The 23,295-nt window shown below is 37.7% G+C and overlaps 1 protein-coding gene across 13 annotated transcripts in view; it reads right to left on the bottom strand.

The window, feature by feature from the left end:
- AHR (aryl hydrocarbon receptor) overlaps window positions 1–23,295 on the bottom strand; it is a 503,901-nt gene that overhangs the window by 206,779 nt on the left and 273,827 nt on the right. For 2 of the 13 annotated variants that reach the window (XM_086397509.1, XM_086397510.1), the window contains exons 5-6: window positions 21,298–21,488; window positions 19,505–19,812 (exon numbers count right to left, since the gene is read on the bottom strand). The exons of 9 other annotated variants lie outside the window; for them this stretch is intronic. The gene's annotated coding sequence lies outside the window, so the exon portion shown is untranslated. Of the gene's footprint in view, window positions 1–19,504; window positions 19,813–21,297; window positions 21,489–23,295 lie in introns of those variants that run through there. 2 more of the 13 variants (XM_086397515.1, XM_086397513.1) reach the window with 2 other exon arrangements.

Raw genomic sequence — 23,295 nt, forward strand, 5'->3', positions numbered from 1 at the left:
AATAAAGCTGCATATCTTATTTGTCCAGAAGTAGAGCAATTGCAAAATGATTACAACATAGTAATACAACATAAGTTGGAAGAAATCCCAGAGGATGGTAATGCAGAGGGAAATTTTCCCCTGGAAATGGGGACTTCTTTGGAACTCTTAGACAACACTATCACACATCCAAATGATGTTCACTGCTATTAAAAAAAAAAAAGTAACATAACAATTGTGAATTGTAGCTCTGAACTAAGTCCCATTAGTTCAAAGGTCAAGGTCAATGCTTAGATAACTTTAAATTTCCCAGGACTGGCAGATAGTTAAAGTTACATTTCCATAATAAATTTTCAGACTTTCTGTTCATTTGCCCAAGCACCCATCCAAGGCTTATCTATCCTTTCCTTCTAAAAGACAATGTCTCTTTCCCTACAAGAAAAAATCCAAGCCACTCCTTGTCTTGAAAGAAGAGCTACTTTGTCACTCAAAACCACTTAACCTTAAAAGGGTGTCTCCAGTGGAGTCTAACTACGCCCAGTGCCTGCTTGTCTGCCTGCTTGTCTACACAAGTAGCGCGCCCTGGTTGGACAGTCTGCTGGGAATCGATTCAACTGTTTCAGCCAGGTGCCCCAGAGGGATTTCCTCCCAAAGGAAGGCTATGTCAGGTACAGAAATTGGCCCAATAACTGTATCGATTGTGAGCACATCCTAGTATCTTTTAGCCTTGTTCACAGTCTGGAACCACTTCAGAACATTAGGAGAGATGAGGCTGAAAGTAAAAATGGAAGGAATGTTATATGTTAATATTTGAACCACTGAACTACAAGGAGGCACTGTACTGATTTCCATTAGGCCAAAGAACAAAGATTCACTTATGAATGATGAAATGAATGCATAAATTTCAGAAAATATACTCATAAATCTGTATGAATGTGTGCTCAAATGCTAGTAGGTTTTAAAAATAATTTCCCTCCCATAAATTTATATTTTTATATTTCACAAGAAAGTATCAACATAAGCTAAAAATCTCCATACATGTTTTAAACCACCAGTGACTTTTTTAAGACACTAATATTTTGATTAGGTCCAAATACAGTATTTTGGTACAGACTCGTAAAATTAAAATGAACATTCCACTTAGAAGTTTAAAGAATGATCTTTCTCTTTGAATTTTCAATTTGTCCTGTTTTAGATGGAAAGGGTCATAAATTTAACCTTTCTCATAGTCCTTCAAGGCATTTACTTTAACTATTGCTATTCCATGTAAGAGAGTCAAACATACTGCCAAACCAGAAAGTGACCAAAAAATCTCAACTAAAGTTAGAAAATTCCTAGCAAAATAAATATTTAAATGTCAAATATAAGTTTATACTCACTATAAATTCAATATTTGAAGATGGTTTTAGATTTCTTGTTTAAATGTTATCTGTTCTTTGCACAGAATTTTTTTCCCCCTTGATGGTAGGAGGGAAGGGTCATTCTAGATTTAGGCACAGAACTGGAGTATAGAATTACATGCTGTATGTATTCAATCAATTTTATCCTTATATTCATTTTGTCTATCTTCCAAAATGCCAGTGAATCCTCAGTACACTTCTACATACTCAAATAAATATACTTTATTCTATTTCTATTGTTAGATGTCTATTGCATACACCCAATGGTTTAGCATATGCTTGGATAATAAACATATGGCACATATGATCACCTCACAAAAAATCTGTGTTATTTATTTTCTAGAGAGATTTCTATACTATATCTTTAATTATAACTTGTAAGAGTCTAAGAATATAATATCAGTATTTTAAAATATCTAGAAGGAAAATTTAGCTCAGTATGAAATATTTTTGCATCTAAAATTACTCTTTACTGGAATTAATGGTTTTTCATCACATGCCATTATAATAATCAATTATTTTAGAAGCCACCTAATTTCCTAAGGAAGGCCACATGATTTCTGGTCTGTGATCTAATTACTAGAGAGGGTAAATTTTACAACGCCTGTCAATGTGGAATTTAAATTTTACTTATGATGAGTTACGTATTTCTATATACTGGATTTAGATACTAGCATTTCTAAATGGTTATGGTTATAATTGAAATTAATAACTCTCTTTATGACATGAGCATGATTCGGGAGCCCTCACACAATAGTACTTTGTCTGTAGCAGCGGCCTCACTGTTTTCGCTACATAGCTGTTTATGGTTTGTGAGAAATGGTATACCATAACACACTGTGGTTAGAATGCCTTTGTTCTCTGTTCAGTTCAGTTCAGTCGCTCAGTAGTGTGCGACTCTTTTCGACCCCATGAATCGAAGCACGCCAGGCCTCCCTGTCCATCACCAACTCCTGGAGTTCACTCAGACTCATGTCCATCGAGTCAGTGATGCCATCCAGCCATCTCATCCTCTGTCGTCCCCTTCTCCTCCTGCCCCCAATCCCTCCCAGCATCAGAGTCTTTTCCAATGAGTCAACTCTTCACATGAGGTAGCCAAAGTACTGGAGTTTCCCTCCCAGCATCAGAGTCTTTTCCAGTGAGTCAACTCTTCGCATGAGGTAGCCAAAGTACTGGAGTTTCAGCTTTAGCATCATTCCCTCCAAAGAAATCCCAGGGCTGATCTCCTTCAGAATGGACTGGTTGGATCTCCTTGCAGTCCAAGGGACTCTCAAGAGTCTTCTCCAACACCACAGTTCAAAAGCATCTCTATTCTCTAGTAGAACACTGTCATTTTTATAGTCCTAGTAAAAAGTCAAATAAAATAAATGGGTTCTACTTCAAGTCATCTAAGACTAATGTTAATATTTTATAATGACAGAAGAGGAAATTATATGACTTTGCAGAAAATCAAACATCTGCTTGACTTTCATCTGAATTTTTCAATTTAAAACACTACACTGTACATAGGGGGGAGGAGCTAAGATGGCGGAGGAGTAGGACGGGGAGAACACTTTCTCCCCCACAAATTCATCAAAAGAACATTTAAAAGCCAAGTAAATTCCACAAAACAACTTCTGAATGCCGGCAGAGGACATCAGGCACCCAGAAAAGCAACCCAAGTCTTCGAAAGGAGAGAGAAGAAATACAGCTCCACCCACCAGAACACCGACACAAGCTTCCCTAACCAAAAAACCTTGACAAGCCACCTGTACAAACCCACACAGAGCGAGGAAACGCCACAATAAAGAGAACTCCACAAACTGCCAGAATACAGAAAGGACACCCCAAACTCAGCAATTTAAACAAGATGAAGAGACAGAGGAATACCCAGCAGATAAAGGAACAGGATAAATGCCCACCAAATCAAACAAAAGAGGAAGAGATAGGGAATCTACCTGATAAAGAATTCTGAATAATGATAGTGAAATTGATCCAAAATCTTGAAATCAAAATGCAATCACAGATAAATAGCTTGGAGACAAAGATTGAGAAGATGCAAGAAAGGTTTAACAAGGACCTAGAAGAAATAAAAGAGAGTCAGTATAAAATGAATAATGCAATAAGTGAAATTAAAAACACTCTGGAGGCAACAAATAGTAGAATAACAGAGGCAGAAGATAGGATTAGTGAATTAGAATGGTTGAAATAAATGAATCAGAGAGGATAAAAGAAAAACGAATTAAAAGAAATGAGGACAATCTCAGAGACCTCCAGGACAATATTAAATGCTACAACATTCGAATCATAGGGGTTCCAGAAGAAGAAGAGAAAAAGAAAGACCATGAGAAAATACTTGAGGAGATAATAGTGGAAAACTTCCCTAAAATGGGGAAGGAAATAATCACCCAAGTCCAAGAAACCCAGAGAGTCCCAAACAGGATAAACCCAAGGTGAAACACCCCAAGACACATATTAATCAAATTAACAAAGATCAAACACAAAGAACAAATATTAAAAGCAGCAAGGGAAAAACAACAAATAACACACAAGGGGATTCCCATAAGGATAACAGCTGATCTTTCAATAGAAACTCTTCAAGCCAGTAGGGAATGGCAAGACATACTTAAAATGATGAAAGAAAATAACCTACAGCCCAGATTATTGTACCCAGCAAGGATCTCATTCAAATATGAAGGAGAAATCAAAAGCTTCTCAGACAAGCAAAAGCTGAGAGAATTCTGCACCACCAAACCAGCTCTCCAACAAATACTAAAGGATTTTCTCTAGACAGAAAACACAAAAACAATGTATAAACTCGAACCCAAAACAATAAAGTAAATGGCAACGGGATCATACTTATCAGTAATTACCTTAAATGTAAATGGGTTGAATGCCCCAACCAAAAGACAAAGACTGGCTGAATGGATAAAAAAACAAGACCCCTATATATGTTGTCTACAAGAGACCCACCTCAAAACAGGGGACACATACAGACTGAAAGTGAAGGGCTGGAAAAAGATTTTTCATGCAAATAGGGACCAAAAGAAAGCAGGAGTAGCAATACTCACATCAGATAAAATAGACTTTAAAAAAAAGGCTGTGAAAAGAGACAAAGATGGTCACTACATAATGATCAAAGGATCAATCCAAGAAGAAGATATAACAATTATAAATATATATGCACCGAACACGGGAGCGCCGCAATATGTAAGACAAATGCTAACAAGTATGAAAGGATAAATTAACAATAACACAATAATAGTGGGAGACTTTAATACCCTACTCACACCTATGGATAGATCAACTAAACAGAAAATTAACAAGGAAACACAAACGTTAAACGATACAATAGGCCAGTTAGACCTAATTGATATCTATAGGACATTTCATCCCAAAACAGTGAATTTCACCTTTTTCTCAAGCGCACATGGGACCTTCTCCAGGATAGATCACATCCTGGGCCATAAATCTAGCCTTGGTAAATTCAAAAAAATAGAAATCATTCCAAGCATCTTTTCTGACCACAATGCAGTAAGATTAGATCTCAATTACAGGAGAAAAACTATTAAAAATTCCAACATATGGAGGCTGAACAACACGCTGCTGAATAACCAACAAATCACAGAAGAAATCAAAAAAGAAATCAAAATTTACATAGAAACTAATGAAAATGAAAACAAAACAACTCAAAACCTGTGGGACACTGTAAAAGCAGTCCTAAGGGGAAAGTTCATAGCAATACAGGCATACCTAAAGAAACAAGAAAAAAGTCAAATAAATAACCTAACCCTACACCTAAAGCAACTAGAAAAGGAAGAAATGAAGAACCCCAGGGTTAGTAGAAGGAAAGAAATCTTAAAAATTAGGGCAGAAATAAATGCAAAAGAAACAAAAGAGACCATAGCAAAAATCAACAAAGCCAAAAGCTGGTTCTTTGAAAGGATAAATAAAATTGACAAACCATTAGCCAGACTCATCAAGAAACAAAGGGAGAAAAATCAAATCCATAAAATTAGAAATGAAAATGGAGAGATCACAACAGACAACACAGAAATACAAAGGATCATAAGAGACTACTATCAACAATTATATGCCAATAAAATGGACAACGTGGAAAAAATGGACAAATTCTTAGAAAAGTACAACTTTCCAAAACTCGACCAGGAAGAAATAGAAAATCTTAACAGACCCATCACAAGCATGGAAATTGAAACTGTAATCAAAAATCTTCCAGCAAACAAAAGCCCAGGTCCAGACGGCTTCACAGCTGAATTCTACCAAAAATTTAGAGAAGAGCTAACACCTATCCTGCTCAAACTCTTCCAGAAAATTGCAGAGGAAGGTAAACTTCCAAACTCATTCTATGAGGCCACCATCACCCTAATACCAAAACCTGACAAAGATCCCACAAAAAAAGAAAACTACAGGCCAATATCACTGATGAACATAGATGCAAAAATCCTTAACAAAATTCTAGCAATCAGAATCCAACAACACATTAAAAAGATCATACACCATGACCAAGTGGGCTTTATCCCAGGGATGCAAGGATTCTTCAATATCCGCAAATCAATCAATGTTATACATCACATTAACAAACTGAAAAACAAAAACCATATGATTATCTCAATAGATGCAGAGAAAGCCTTTGACAAAATTCAACATCCATTTATGATAAGAACTCTCCAGAAAGCAGGAATAGAAGGAATATACCTCAACATAATAAAAGCTATATATGACAAACCCACAGCAAACATTATCCTCAATGGTGAAAAATTGAAAGCATTTCCTCTAAAGTCAGGAACAAGACAAGGGTGCCCACTTTCACCATTACTATTCAACATAGTTTTGGAAGTTTTGGCCACAGCAATCAGAGCAGAAAAAGAAATAAAAGGAATCCAAATTGGAAAAGAAGAAGTAAAACTCTCACTGTTTGCAGATGACATGATCCTTTACATAGAAAACCCTAAAGACTCCACCAGAGAATTACTAGAACTAATCAATGATTATAGTAAAGTTGCAGGATATAAAATCAACACACAGAAATCCCTTGCATTCCTATACACTAATAATGAGAAAACTGAAAGAGAAATTAAGGAAACAATTCCATTCACCATTGCAACGGAAAAAATAAAATACTTAGGAATATATCTACCTAAAGAAACTAAAGACCTATATATAGAAAACTATAAAACACTGGTGAAAGAAATCAAAGAGGACACTAATAGATGGAGAAATATACCATGTTCATGGATTGGAAGAATCAATATAGTGAAAATGAGTATACTACCCAAAGCAATTTATAGATTCAATGCAATCCCTATCAAGCTACCAACGGTATTCTTCACAGAGCTAGAACAAATAATTTCACAATTTGTATGGAAATACAAAAAACCTCGAATAGCCAAAGCGATCTTGAGAAAGAAGAATGGAACTGGAGGAATCAACCTGCCTGACTTCAGGCTCTACTACAAAGCCACAGTTATCAAGACAGTATGGTACTGGCACAAAGACAGAAATATTGATCAATGGAACAAAATAGAAAGCCCAGAGATTAATCCACGCACATATGGACACCTTATCTTTGACAAAGGAGGCAAGAATATACAATGGATTAAAGACAACCTCTTTAACAAGTGGTGCTGGGAAAACTGGTCAACCACTTGTAAAAGAATGAAACTAGACCACTTTCTAACACCATACACAAAAATAAACTCAAAATGGATTAAAGATCTCAATGTAAGACCAGAAACTATAAAACTCCTAGAGGAGAACATAGGCAAAACACTCTCCGACATACATCACAGCAGGATCCTCTATGACCCACATCCCAGAATATTGGAAATAAAAGCAAAAATAAACAAATGGGACCTAATAAAACTTAAAAGCTTCTGCACAACAAAGGAAACTATTAGCAAGGTGAAAAGGCAGCCTTCAGAATGGGAGAAAATAATAGCAAATGAAGCAACTGACAAACAACTAATCTCAAAAATATACAAGCAACTCCTACAGCTCAACTCCAGAAAAATAAATGACCCAATCAAAAAATGGGCCAAAGAACTAAATAGACATTTCTCCAAAGAAGACATACAGATGGCTAACAAACACATGAAAAGATGCTCAACATCACTCATTATCAGAGAAATGCAAATCAAAACCACTATGAGGTACCATTTCACGCCAGTCAGAATGGCTGCAATCCATAAGTCTACAAGCAATAAATGCTGGAGAGGGTGTGGAGAGAAGGGAACTCTCTTGCACTGTTGGTGGGAATGCAAACTAGTACAGACACTATGGAGAACAGTGTGGAGATTCCTTAAAAAACTGGAAACAGAACTGCCTTATGATCCAGCAATCCCACTGCTGGGCATACACACTGAGGAAACCAGAAGGGAAAGAGACATGTGTACCCCAATGTTTATCGCAGCACTGTTTATAATAGCCAGGACATGGAAGCAACCTAGATGCCCATCAGCAGATGAATGGATAAGAAAGCTGTGGCACATATACACAATGGAGTATTACTCAGCCATGAAAAAGAATACATTTGAATCAGTTCTAATGAGGTGGATGAAACTGGAACCTATTATACAGAGTGAAGTAAGCCAGAAAGAAAAACACCAATACAGTATACTAACACATATATATGGAATTTATAAAGATGGAAACAATAACCCTGTGTACGAGACAGCAAAAGAGACACCGATGTATAGATCAGTCTTATGGACTCTGTGGGAGAGGGAGAGGGTGGGGAGATTTGGGAAAATAGCATTGAAACATGTATAATATCATGTATGAAACGAGTCGCCAGTCCAGGTTTGATGCACGATACTGGATGCTTGGGGCTGGTGCACTGGGATGACCCAGAGGGAGGGGAGGGGAGGGAGGAGGGTGGAGGGTTCAGGATGGGGAACGCGGGTATACCTGTGGCAGATTCATTTCGATATTTGGCAAAACTAATACAATTATGTAAAGTTTAAAAATAAAATAAAATAAAATAAATAAAACACTACACTGTACATAATGTTTTGGAAGTTGAAACACCAGCTAGTCAAACTCATAAGATTTATTTATCTTTCCAGTGATAGAGCTCAAGAGTCACCCACATTATAAATAACACTATGTATTAACAATATTCAGAGAACAGACTTGTAGACACAGTGTGGGAAGGAGAGGGTGGGAGGAACTGAGAGAGTAGCACTGAAATATATACATTCAGTTCAGTTCAGTCCAGTCGCTCAGTCCTGTCTGACTCTTTGCGACCCCATGAATCGCAGCATGCCAGGCCTCCCTGTCCATCACCAACTCCCGGAGTCCACACATACACTACCATATGTAAAACAGACAGCTAGTGGGAAGCTTCTGTACAACACAGGAAGCTCAACCTGGTTCTCTGTGACAATCTAGAGGGGTGGGATGGGGGGCGCAGGGAGGTTCAAGAGGGAGGGGCTTATATGCTTATGGCGGATTCATGTTGTTGTATGGCAGATACCCATACAACGTTGTAAAGCAATTATTCTCCAATTAATAAATTAAAAAATAATACTGCTACTGCTAAGTCACTTCAGTCGTGTCCGACTCTGTGCGACCCCATAGACAGCAGCCCACCAGGCTCCCCCGTCCCTGGGATTCTCCAGGCAAGAACACTGGAGTGGGTTGCCATTTCCTTCCCCAATGCATGAAAGTGAAAAGTGAAAGTGAAGTCGCTCAGTCATGTCCGACCCTCAGCGACCCCGTGGACTTCAGCCCACCAGGCCCCTCCATCCATGGGAGTTTCCAGGCAAGAGTACATAATATAAATTTAAAGAAATGCTATGTTCTTTATTATTGGTCTCTTCCTATCTGCAGATGGGATTACTTCAGAAACTATTAAACTAGAAGTATTTCCACTACTATAAAGATGTGCCATGTATTCAGTTGTGTCTGACTCTTTTCAACACCATGGACTGTAGCCCACCAGGCTCCTCTGTCCATGGAATTTCCCAAACAAGGATACTGGAATGGGTTGTCATTTCCCTTGTCCAGGGGATCTTCATGATCCACAGATCTAACCCCTGTCTCCTGAGTCTCCTGCATTGCAGGTAGATTCTTTACCTGCTGAGCCATCTGGAAGACCCCAAAATACTCCATGATTATTATAATTAATAATTATACTTTCAATAATTATGTTAATCATTTCAAATCATAATTATACTTTGGCAAGTGATGTAGACTTCGCTAGTGTCTCAGATGGTAAAGAATTTGCCTCTATAGGGGGACCTGGATTCTATCCCTGGGTCGGGAAGATCCCCTGGAGAAGGAAATGGCAACTCATTCTAGTATTCTTGCCTGGAGAATGGACAGAAGAGCCTGGCAGGCTACAGTCCACCGGGTTACAAAGAGCTGGACATGACTGAGCAACTAACACTTTCACTTTCAAGTGACCTAGAAAATAGTCATTCCCCACTTTTCATCCAGATATAATCTTATCAGCCCTCAAGACTTCTATCTAGTAGAAGAGTATTTATAAATACTCTTCCTGCAGAGTTGAGTCACAACTATATATTTTAGGAGCAAATAATGTTTGCTCTGTGGCACTAATCTTTTCCCTGACGTTCTATGTTGAACTTCATGTTAAAGTGTGCCTTATTTTCCAAGGAGGAGGAGGAGGAGAATCTAGTACCAGAAATGTATGTCGCCTGGAAGAAATGCTCAAATAGATTTTTCATCAGGATCATCCTCCTATGAAGTATCTAGACTGCTATAGGCTTCCCCAGTGGCTCAGTGGTAAAGAAGTTGCCTGCAATGCAGGAAACCCAGGAGATGTGGGTTTGATCCCTGGGTTGGGAAGATCTGCTGGAGAAGGGAATGGCAACCCACTCCAGTATTTTTGCCTGGAGAATTCCATGGACAGAGCAGCCTGGCAGGCTACATTCCATGGGGTAGCAGAGTCAGACACGACTGAAGTAACTGAACACCCATGCACAACCGTTACTAGAGACAGGTTTCTGGGAATAGGAAGTAAAAGGCCTACAAGACAAAGAGGTTTTTGCTTTTGGCTTACTTTGTTCCCAGTTGTGGCAGCAAGTCAGAAAGACTTCCTGAAACTGTTTGTAATCTTTAAAGATCTGTTACTAAGACATTGTTGATATTTTTCCTCATGCTATTTGAACTACTGTCCTGTAAACTTTCTTCAAAAGTCAACCATTTTTCTTCAGTCATTTACTCACTCATTTATTTTACCTCTGACCTGGAGAGCTCAATCTCACCTCCCTGTTTTCCCAGCAATCTCTCTCAGCAGCCCCACCAAGCTTTTACAAAGTTAGGAGATAAGAAGCAGATGACATCTAAGTCTCTCAATGTAGTCCCAACTTGTCAGATCCAACCACAAACCATGTGTGTTAAGGCAGCGTTCAGTTTTAGTCACCTTCAGGAAGCAATTCTGAGAACTAGCACTGTACAGCTTAACAAATGCTCATTGTTTTTGATGCTTCAGTTAAGCGAGCCTCAGAACTGAAACTGAGTCATCTATAAAAATTCAAGTTTTTGCAGCTAGGGTACCACATCAGTCTCACCTATACCCTATTAGGCCTGCCACACTCAAGGTCATGTTCTCACCTGTCTGTGGCTTAGACACTCAAGACTTTAATATGTACAGAATTACCTGGGGCACTTGTTAAGAGTAAAGATTCCTGAGCCCCACAGCTTAGGAATGAAATCATAGTCTCAGGGGTTGTGCTCAATCACTGGTTTATAGTTCCACAGCTATTTTCATGCATGCTAAGGTTTGAAATCCAGACCTGGAGAGTCAAGTACAGTGACTTCTTAATTTCCAATTGTGTTTTTAATATTCCATCTAATTGGCTTTAAATATCTCTGCTGAAATAATCTTCCCAAAAATCTACAATGGTTTCTTATTGTCTAGTGAATTAAAAGAGTTGATCTGATATTTAGAGGTTTCTGAAAATAGACACCTAGCTAAAATTTTAATTTACTGTTCACTTATAATCTATCCCAAATCTATGCAGCATTACTTCAGGTCTCTTAAATATTCATTACCCTTGTACACCTCTGCTGCTGCTGCTGCTAAGTCGCTTCAGTCGTGTCTGACTCTGTGCGACCCCAGAGATGGCAGCCCACCAGGCTCCCCCATCCCTGGGATTCTTCAGGCAAGAACACTAGAGTGGGTTGCCATTTCCTTCTCCAATGCGTGAAAGTGAAAAGTGAAAGTGAAGTCGCTCAGTTGTGTCCGACTCCTAGCAACCCCATGGACTGCAGCTGATCAGGCTCCTCTGTCCATGGGATTTTCCAGGCAAAAATACTGGAGTGGGGAGCCATTGCCTTCTCCGTGTACACCTCTAGCTTTTGCTAATTCTGTTCCCTCTTGTTAAATCCTTTGCAGTCTTTCAAGTCCATCCCAAGTGCCCCTTCTCTTTAAAACTCAACGTGGTGCTCATAATCAAGTATTGTCTTTCTCCTTCTTTTGAATTCCTCAAGCCCTTTATACTTGTGTATTGATCATATTTTGACTTATATTAACATTTACATTCAAATAATACGGGCTGTTAAGTTTGTACCTGTCATTCTTCTTCTAGAGTATTAAGGTGAAATACTGTATCTTTCACAATTGATATTCAATATGCGTTCACCTAGAGGTGGAACAATTCGTGATCTTTTAGTCCTTGATCTTAGAAATCATCTTTCTGTTCTGCTGAAATCAAGAACTAAAGGCTTATCAACTCTTTTACATCTCAGATAAGTACATATGGAGTATAAACTGTACTTAGTAATTTACTCTTTTTTCATTCCACCAATTGTCTCATATCTGCATTCCTACTTTTCTGATAAAACTTATATATTTGTAGGTACACTCTATTACAGATTTCTCATTGTTTTATATGATGCTTTGAAATCTTGCTATAAAATATTTGTGAAACAAGGGAATGATAAAGGAGAGTGTTGGAAAGAAAGAAAAAAGTCACACCAAAAAACCCTTACATACTTTGTTAATAGCATCCCTCTTGAGGTAGGTTGAAAATCTGTATTCCTAAAAAAAGCATATAATTAGCTTTTATTCTCACGAATTGGAGTGAAAAAATACCTCTTTTGTGTATATGTGGAGTAAACATATTTAGGAATGGGTTTTTAATGTGGCAAAAATAAAGGCAGTGACAATGAATTGGTGCCCAATGTGAAAAGAACAATAAATTACAATCATAAAATAGGAAATGCTCCTCTAAACTGAGGAACAAGACAAGGGTGCCTACTGTCACCACTATTATTCAACATAGTTTTGAGAGTCCTAGGCATAGCAATCAGAGAAGAAAAAAAAATAAAGGAGTCTAGACTGAGAAAGAAAAAATAAAACTCACTGTTTGCAGATAACATGCCTCTCTACATAGAAAACCCTAAAGATGCCACTAGAAAATTACCAGAGCTAATTAATTAATATAGTAAAGTTGCAGGACATAAAATTAACACACACAAATTCCTTGTGTTCCTATACAATAACAATGAAAAATCATAAAGAAAAATTAAGGAAATAATCCCATTCACCACTGCAACAAAAATAATAAAATACTTAGGAATAAATTTGCCTAAAGAGACAAAAGACCTGTATGCAGAAAACTATAAGATGCTGATGAAAGAAATCAAAGACGACACAAACAGATGGAGAGATATACCATGTTCTTGGATTGGAAGGATTAATATAGTGAAAATGACTATACTGTCCCAAGTAATTTTTAGATTCAATGCAATCTCTACTGAACTACCAACAGTAATTTTCACAGAACTAGAACTAATAATTTCACAATTTGCATGGAAACACAAAAGACTTCAAATAGCCAAAGCAATCTTGAGAAAGGACAGAACTGGAGGAATCAACCCTCTAAAACATAAATTTAGACTAATGAAACAAGATAGAAAACTCAGAGATAAATCCACACACCTGTGGACAACTTATCTCTGACAAAGGAGGCAAAAATATACAATGGAGAAAAGACAGTCTCTTCAATAAGAGCTGCTAAGAAAACTAGTCAACTACATGTAAAAGAATGAAATTAAAACACTTCCTAAAGCCAGACACAAAAATAAACTCAAAATGGATTAAAGACCTAAACCTAAGATCAGAAAGTATAAAACTCTTAAGAGGAAAACCTAGGCAGAACACTCTGACATAAATCACAGAAAGATGCTGTCTATGACCCACCTCCTACAGTAATGGAAATAAAAGCAAAAATAAACAAATGGGACCTAATTAATCTTAAAGCCTTTTGCATAATGAAGGAAACTATAAGTGAGGTGAGAAGACAACCGTCATAATGGCGGAAAATAATAGCAAATGAAACAACTGAAAATGGAAGGATTAATCTCCAAAATACACAAGCAGCTCATGCAGCTCAATACCAGAAAAACAAACAACCCAATCAAAAAGTGGGCAGACGACCTGAACTGACATTTCTCTAAAGAAGACATACAGATGGCTAATAAACACATGAAAAGATGCTCAACATCACTCATTAGAGAAATGCAAATCAAAACTACAGTGAGGTATCATCTCACACCAATCAGAATAGCTATCATCCAAAAGTCTATCAACAATAAATTCTGGAGAGGGTGTAGAGAAAATGGAACCCTCTTACACTGTTGGTGGGAATGCAAACTGATACAACCACTATGGAAAACAGTATGGAGATTCCTTTAAAAAAACTAGAAATAAAACTGCCATGTAACCTAGCAATCCCACTACTGGGCATATACCCTAAGGAAACCCTACTTGCAAAAGACACACGTACTCCAATGTTCATTGCAGCACTATTTACAATAGTTAGGACATGGAAGCAACCTAGATGTCCATCAGTATATGAATGGATAAGGAAATTGTGGTACATATACACAATGGAATATTACTCAGCTATAAAAAGGAATGTATTTGAGTCAGTTCTAATAAGATGGATGAACCTAGAGCCCATTACCAGAATGAAGCAAATCAGGAAGAAAAAGACAAATATCATATTTTAACACATATATATAGAATCTGGAAAGATGGGACTGATGATCCTATATGCAGGGCAGCAAAGGAGACACAGACATAAAGAACAGATCTTTGGACTCAGTGGGAGAGGAGAGGGTGGGATGAGTTGAGAGAATACCATTGAAACATATACATTACCACATGTAAAACAGCCAATGGGAGTTTGATGTATGATGCAGGGAACCCAGAGCTGGTGTTCTGTGACAACCTGGAGGGAGGGGGTGGAGAGGGCTGTAGCCAGGTGTTCAGGAGGGAGGGGACAGATGTATACCTATGGCCAATTCATGTTGATGTACGGCAGAGGCTATCACAGTATTGTAAAGTAATTATCCTCCAATTCAAATAAATAAGTTTAAAAAAGAGGAAATGCATTAGAAATGAAAAGCAATTAGAAATAAATTGCTAAAAGGAACAGACTGATGTAAATCAATATTTATAGATGATTTTTTTTCTGCATTGTTATCTGAAATTAGTCCTAAGTCTATTTCTCAAAATACCTATTTTCTATTCTTAAATTTTCTGCATTTTCCCTACAATCTTAATAAACCTAAGTGTTAACCATGAGATATACTTTGAAGACTGAAAGCTTCAAGGGAAGTTTTATAAGAGTATGTGGTGAGACACTTAAAAATAAGAAACTGAGAAAGAAAACAAAATGTTTAACTTACTATATAAATATACTTGAAGACAAAATTGAGCTTCAAAACAGATTTGTAAAATACTGATTTATTAACATTTCTTTACATCAAGAGTTAAGAGCTGGAGAGTTTGGAAAATATTGTCCCAATTTGGCACTGGTAAAAGGTGGAGGTTTGTTTTGTTTTGTTTTGTTTCTAGTGGAGTAAGAGAAGGAATTCAATATTTTTCTCCTATTCATATGTAGGATTCAAGTGTGTATTTGTGTGCACAGAAGTTTTCAAAAAGTTAGGTAAATGACTGTTCAATTCCTTTGCCTATTTTTATTACTTCCTTCCCCCAGCCTTTTTTTTTTTTTTTGCTATTGAGCTATATGAGTTTCTACATATTTTGGATATTAATTCTTTACCAGGTATACAGCTTGGAAATAGTTTTTCCTCCTATTCTACAGGTTCCATTTTCATTTTGTTGATGGATTAACACCAATCTTTACCAAATTCTTCCCCAAAATTTAAGAGCAGGAAAAGTTCATAAAACTTATTTTATGAAGCCAGCATTACCCAGAAAAAAGACAGAGAAAGCAATCACAAGGGAAGAAAATTTGATGCCAATATTCCTGAGGAAAATACATGCAAAATGTCTCAACAGTAACATCACATTAAGAGAATTACACATCATGACAAAATGAGATTTATCCCTAGGATGCAAGGACAGTTCAGTATATACAAATCACTGCAATACATCACATTCACAGAGTGAAGGAATAAAGTATCTTATCAACAGATATAGAAAAACCATTTGACTCCTTCATGATAAAATACTCAACCAACTAGTAATAAAAAGTATTGCCTCAACATAAAAAAGACCATATATGACAAGCCCACAGATAACATCACACTCAATAGTGAAGAGCTGAAAACTTTCCTCTAAGATTGGAACAAAATAAGGTGCCCACTCTTACCACTCAGTATGATAATTTCTAGCCAGAACAGTTAGGCAAGAAGTCAAAGCATCCAAATCAGAAAGGGCTAAGTAAAATCATCTCATTTGCAGATGACATAATCCTCTTATGTAAAACACCATAAGATTCCACCAAAAAACTGTTACAATAAACAAGTTCAGTAAAGTTATAAGATGAAAAATTAATATACAGAATTCTGTTGCCTTTCTATATACTGATAACGAGCTATTCAGTTCAGTTCAGTCCAGTTCAGTCACTCAGTCGTGTTCGACTCTTTGCGACCCCATGAATCATAGCACGCCAGGCCTCCCTGTCCATCACCAACTCCTGGAGTTCACTCAGACTCATGTCCATCAAGTCAGTGATGCCATCCAGCCATCTCATCCTCTGGCGTCCCCTTCTCCTCCTGCCCCCAATCCCTCCCAGCATCAGAGTCTTTTCCAATGAGTCAACTCTTTGCATGAGGTGGCCAAAGTACTGGAGTTTCAGCTTTAGCATCATTCCTTCCAAAGAACACCCAGGACTAATCTCCTTTAGAATGGACTGGTTGGATCTCCTTGCAGTCCAAGGGACTCTCAAGAGTCTTCTCCAACACCACAGTTCAAAAGCATCAATTCTTTGGCACTCAGCTTTCTTCACAGTCCAACTCTCACATCCATACTTGACAACTGGAAAAACCATAGCCTCAACTAGATGGACCTTTGTTGGCAAAGTAATGTCTCTGCTTTTGAATATGCTATCTAGGTTGGTCATAACTTTCCTTCCAAGGAGTAAGCGTCTTTTAATTTCATGGCTGCAATCACCATCTGCAGTGATTTTGTAGCCCAAATCTATTTCCCATAGATGTAGCCCCATCTATTTCCCATGAAGTGATGAGACCAGATGTCATGATCTTCATTTTCTGAATATTGAGCTTTAAGCCAACTTTTTCACTCTCTACTTTCACTTTCATCAAGAGGCTTTTTAGTTCTTCACTTTCTGCCATAAGGGTGGTGTCATCTGCATATCTGAGGTTATTGATATTTCTCCCGGCAATCTTGATTCCAACTTGTGCTTCTTCCAGCCCAGAATTTCTCATGATGTACTCTGCATATAAGTTAAATAAGCAGGGTGACAATATACAGCCTTGATGTACTCCTTTTCCTATTTGGAAACAGTCTGTTGTTTCATGTCCAGTTCTAACTGTTGCTTCCTGACCTGCATACAGGTTTCTCAAGAGGCAGGTCAGGTGGTCAGGTATTCCCATCTTTTTCAGAATTTTCCACAGTTTAATGTGATCCACACAGTCAAAGGCTTTGGCATAGTCAATAAAGCAGAAAAAGATGTTTTTTCTGGAACTTTCTTGCTTTTTCGATGATCCAGTGGATGTTGGCAATTTGATCTCTGGTTCCTCTGCCTTTTCTAAAACCAGCTTGAACATCTGGAAGTTCACGGTACACATATTGCTGAAGCCTGGCTTGGAGAATTTTGAGCATTACTTTACTAGCGTGTGAGATGAGTGCAATTGTGCAGTAGTTTGAGCATTCTTTGGCATTGCCTTTCTATTAGAAGTAAATTAAGGAAACAATCTCATTTACAATGAAATCAAAAAGGATCAGGTACATAGAAATAAATTTAACCAAGGAGGTACGAGACATGTACTATGAAACCTATAAGACACTGAACAAAGAACCTGAAATCAACACAAATAAATGAACAGATTAACATGGATCAGAAGAATAAATGTTGTTAAAATGTCCATACTACACAGAGCAATCTACAGATTCAATGCGATCCTTACGAAAATACCAATAACATTTTTCACAAAACTAGGACAATAATATTAAAATGTGTATGGAACCACACACACACAAAAAAATCCCAAATAGCCAAAACAATCTTGAGAAACAATAACAAATGCTTCTGGACATCAAAACAGTGTGATACTGGCTTAGAAACCGACAGAGATCAATGGAACAGAACAGAGTCCAGAAATAAACCCACGCACATATGGTCAATTAATCTATGAAAACAGAAGCAAGGATATACAAGGGGGGAAAGACAGACTCTTGAGCAAATGGTGTTAAAACAACTGGACAGCAACATGCAAAATAACCAAACTGAACTACTTTCTCACACCATATGTAAAAAATAAACTCAAAGTGAATTAAAGACTTAAAAATAAGACCTGAAACCATGAAACTCCTAGAAGTAAACCTAGGCAGTAAACTCTTTGACATATCTTAGCAAAATAGTTTTGGATTTATCCCCTCAGTCAAGGGAAATAAAATCAAATATAAACAAATGAGAACACACTCCAAACTAAAAAGCTTTTGCACAGCAGAGGAAATCATCAACCAAACAAAAAGGCAGTCTACTGAATGGGAGAAGATATTTGCAAGTGATATGTCTGAAGGGGGTTAATATCAAAAGTATTCAAAGAACTCACAGAACTCTATAAAAAAAAAAAAAAAGATCCAATTAAAAAAAAATGGGCAGAGGACCTGAATACATATTTCTCCAAAGATGACATGCAGACAGCCAACAGGCACATGAAAAGATGCTCTGCAATACTAATTATCAGGGAAACACAAATAAAAGCTACAAAGAGGCATCTCGTCACCTGTCAGAATGGCTGTCCTCAAAAGGATGACAGATAAGAAGCACTGGCAAAGCTGTGAAAAGGAAACCTCAGTGCACTTTCGATAGGAATGCAAATGGGTAAAGCCACTATGAAACATAGTATGATGTTTACCTGCAAAACTAAAAATATGACCCAACAGTTCCACTCTTGGGTATATACCTGAACAAAGTCGGAAAAGATATACGCACTCTGTTCTATAACACAGCCAAGATATGGAAGCCTCTTAAGCGTCCACGACTAAGAAGATGTGGTAAATGTATTCACAACACAGTATTACTCAGTCATAAAATAGGATAAATCTTGCCATTTGTGACAACACAAAGACAATTACTGCATGATATCATTTATATGCAGAATTTAAAAGCCAAAACAAACTAATAAATAAAACTAGATAAACAAAGCCAGATACAGAGAACAAACATGGTTACCAGAGCGGGGAGGGGTGTAAGGGGATGGGAAAAATATGTGAAGGGAATTAAGAAGTACAAACTACCAACTGTAAAATCAAAGGGATATAATGTACAGTATGGGGAAAATAGTCAATAATATTAACCGTTTTATATGATGCATAATCTATAAAAATATCAATTCACTGTGTTGTATACCTGAAATAAACATACTTGAGTTAAAAAAAAATCATTCAAGGAGTCACAGAATCTCAAGGTCAAATAGAGAATGTTAACCAAAAAAATCCAACAGTATCACAAATGGATGAAGCCACTTCACTGAACAGAGTTGGGGAAACAGGTGCTAACCTGAGTAACTTGAGAAATAAATAAGATCCCTAAAGTCAAAAGGATCTGTACATAAGCACTGTACTCTAATTCATAAAGTTGTTTCCCACAGGGGTAATATGTTAACAACTCTGAAGCCACTCTACAAGTGTATGGAACTGAACAATTACTTACATCTTAATGGAGATGGGAGCCGGTTCTCTCACTGTTGGGGTAGGAGGTAACACATAGCAAGGGGAGGGCAAGATCTGTGTCGTAATGGATGAGAGTTGGAGACAGTCATGTGAAGTTATTTTCAGATTATTATCAAAAATACGATTACACATAAAAAGTGTATAGGCAGGCACCCTGGGTCAGGAAGACTCCCTGGAGAAGAATATGGCAACTCATTCCCATGTTCTTGCCTGGGAAATCCCGTGGACAGAAGAGTCTGGAGGGCTACAGTCCATGGCATCACAAAAGAGTCAGACACGACTCTGCAACTAAACAACAAACATATATACTCAAATTAGTCATTTCTTTACTTTGCCAGCTGAAGCAATTAACTCATGTAACACTCATATCCTAGTTAATAATACTATTCACCAATAAGACTAAAACACACACACACACGAATTGGGGCTGGAGAAGGCAATGGCACCCCACTCCAGTACTCTTGCCTGGAAAATCCCATGGATGGAGGAGCCTGGTAGGCTGCAGTCCATGGGGTCTCGAAGAGTCGGACATGACTGAGTGACTTTACTTTCACTTTTCATTTTCTTGCATTGGAGAAGGAAATGGCAACCCACTCCAGTGTTCTTGCCTGGAGAATCCCAGGGACAGAGGAGCCTAGTGGGCTGCCGTCTATGGGGTCGCACAGAGTCGGACACGACTGAAGTGACTTATCAGCAACACGCAAGATTAATCTAGAACATCTTGTAGGGCCATAAAGTAAGGAAAACTCAAAAGAAAAACAGACAAAAATAAAGCACACAGTAGTGTGGGTACATGAAGGGGATATGGGCATGAACTGAAAGAACTCCCAAGGGCTAAAGTTAGAACAATTTTAGCAACAAAATAAAGCAGTATTGGATTATAAACTAAAGTATAAATATTTATGAGTCTATACAGCTATAAACAAGTTATTCAATAAATAAATGGCAAATAGACAAATGTATATACAAGAACAAATAATTCTATGAAGACATTAATGATGACTGTCAGAGCTGATTGTACTGTTTCTACATGTAGGCCCCCTCTCTGCCTCTAAAAATTCTTGTCCCCAGACTGGGGTGGGGGAGTCAGCCTTTGCACCGGAGTCTGCCCTCTTGGCTTAGTTGCTGGCATCTAAAATAAAGCAAACTATCCTTTCCACTAACCTGGGCTCTTTATTGACATTTGAGTAGCAAGCAGCTGGAACCCATTTTTGGTTACAGGACTTCTGGACTAAAGATGGCATTTTGCTAGCTGGTGGAGCTGTTGATGGGAATAAGGTACCCATACTGTCTGCCCCAATGGAATTTACAGTCTAGCATGGAAAACATATTAAACAAACATGTAATAAGTGTTGTGAAAGGGGACGTTCCTGAGCTTTCTGGTCATGTACTCTGGTTCAGTTTTCAAAAATTGAGGTTAATTTTCTAGAGAGAAACCATCAGGCAGGCTAACTTGAATGGAGTGGGGAGTAAGTACCATTTTGAATGTGTGTTACTTTTCCCTGATTCTAGAATGCAAATATTGGGGAGGGGGGGCGGGGAGACTTAAACTACATGTTAAATATGGCAACTCACTTCTAATAAAATCAAGTTAGAGTGACTTTTACATTGCCATCTAAATGTAGTTGAATTTCAGATTTTAGGGCCCTAGACCAGCTATAAATAATCAGAATGTATGAGACCGAGCCTGGAGATACTCATTTTAAGCAAGTAACCCAAGAATTCGCTGTACATTTTAATATTAGGGAAGTAACTGATTCAATTTCAACTCACCAATACGCCATTTGTTTCTAGCTTCTGTAGTCTGTTCACATTCTCTAGTTCCAGGCTTCTTTCTATTTTTAAAGTCAGGGAAACAGAGATGGAATTCCCAACTTATGACTGAGACTCTCCTCCTATCTCACTGACCACAGCTGGGGAAGTTTCTCTGCTTTTAAGGATCCAAGTGATTGGATTGGTCCCACCTGGAAAACCAAGGTTAATTTCCATTCAAGATCCTTGAATGTATTTGTCTCTGAAAAGTCCCTTCAGCTATTTTGGTAACATATTCCAAGGTTACAAGGATAAGGAGGTGGACGTCTTGGAGCGGAAGGGTATATTATTCTTTCTACAATAATACATATTGTGTGCTGAGTGTCATTTCTTAGCTACTACACATTAACCATGGTATTGGTTATTAGCATATCCCACTTACACAGGTGAAAATAAGAGTAGAAAGAAAAGCTTTAGGAGACTTACTGAAAAGATTTTTCATCACTCTACTTTTGATCCAAATGTAATCTTAAATGCAAAGGAAGAACTTGTATAAGAACTTGTATAAGTCTTTTCCCCATTTAACTTTTATATCCGATTAAATGCATATTAGTATTAGAAGTCAAATGGAGACCTATGTAGAATACTGGAACAGGAGCTGGCACTCTAATGTGGATCACCATCTTTGTACTTACATTATGCTATCACCAATACAAAACCAAACGTGAGGAATTTTACTCATAGTCCACAATCTTCAACATAATCTCCTAAAATAGACTGCCATCAGCCTTTAAAAGTTTGAGGCTTACTTGCTTGTATTCAGTTTGGGATTTATGCTTTTGTTGTTCTGTGGCAAGTTTAGAACTCACTAAGGAGTTATATATTGAAGCACAGGTAATGTGTACTTGAGGTGTTTGAAATTTTTCTTGAGAGGACGGTTAGTAGTATAAGGCAAGGATCAAAGAAATAAAAAGCATGTGGATTAAGACCTGCTTTGTTTTTAAACCAACCACGGTTCTTTTTAGGCAAGAAGTAACTCTCGGCACCCTTGAAAGGAAGATGCCACAATCAACGTCACACAGATGACAATACAACAAGGCGGGAGCTCGCAATAGCACAGTGCACTCTGTTCTGTGCAAAGAGCTACCACCCTTCACTTGGGAAGCCCCACAGTGACACGCTGTTTTCATCACATGTGCCTACTCAGAGATAAACAAACCCAGGGGAGATGTGCACTTGTGGAAAGATGTTCATACTTTTCATTTAAACGTCTCTGCCCAATGTTTAGAAGATTAATGAAATCTGTGTTGACTGGTTTCCATTGGAAGTTTTGTGCGGCAAGCACAAAGCAGTGTTAACTACACTTACTGTAAACCTTGAGCACCAAAGCAAGTTAAATTTGTATCAAGCAGTATTAAACTAAAGAATCCTTCTAAATGATGAGATGCTTTTGTACACAGGATCGTGTTTTAAATATGATTGTGCTGAGCCCATAATCTGATATTTTATTACATAAAGATTCCACTGAGAGACATAAAAGAGTGAGTTAAGGAATTCTACTGTCATACCAATCCCATTTTGTTATAAATCTCTCTAAACCTACTCAATGTCATCTAAAGCACATTTAAAGAGAGAAACATGTTTCTCTTGTCCATTCAACAACATACCAGAAATTTCCCCCCTCATACAGCACTTGATTAAAGGTCAGATGTTCTTTGGAGAACTGACTATAGCATCAGAGAATGCTTTTAGTGGCTTTTCACATAGCTCTTCATAAAAGAACTCTGGATTTTGAGCTAGCTGTGATAAAATCAGACTAGGGTGTCAACGTCAGACACTATTTAACAAGGAGAGAGAGTTCATATTACCATAAGGCTTCTCTTGGCACAACTACTCATCAGAGGGCTTGTCATTCTCAAGCACCTCAGCAGGGGTGCTTACACTCCCTATTGTTTCTGATCCTTAGAAGAGTAGCAGCAACAAACAGAAATCTCCTCTTTCCTCTCTCCCTGTCCTCAA

The sequence above is a fragment of the Bos grunniens genome, chromosome 4, assembly GCF_055505025.1.
Source record: "Bos grunniens cultivar Pamir isolate PY7600 chromosome 4, Bosgru_T2T1.0, whole genome shotgun sequence".
Classification (NCBI taxonomy): Eukaryota; Metazoa; Chordata; class Mammalia; order Artiodactyla; family Bovidae; genus Bos; species Bos grunniens.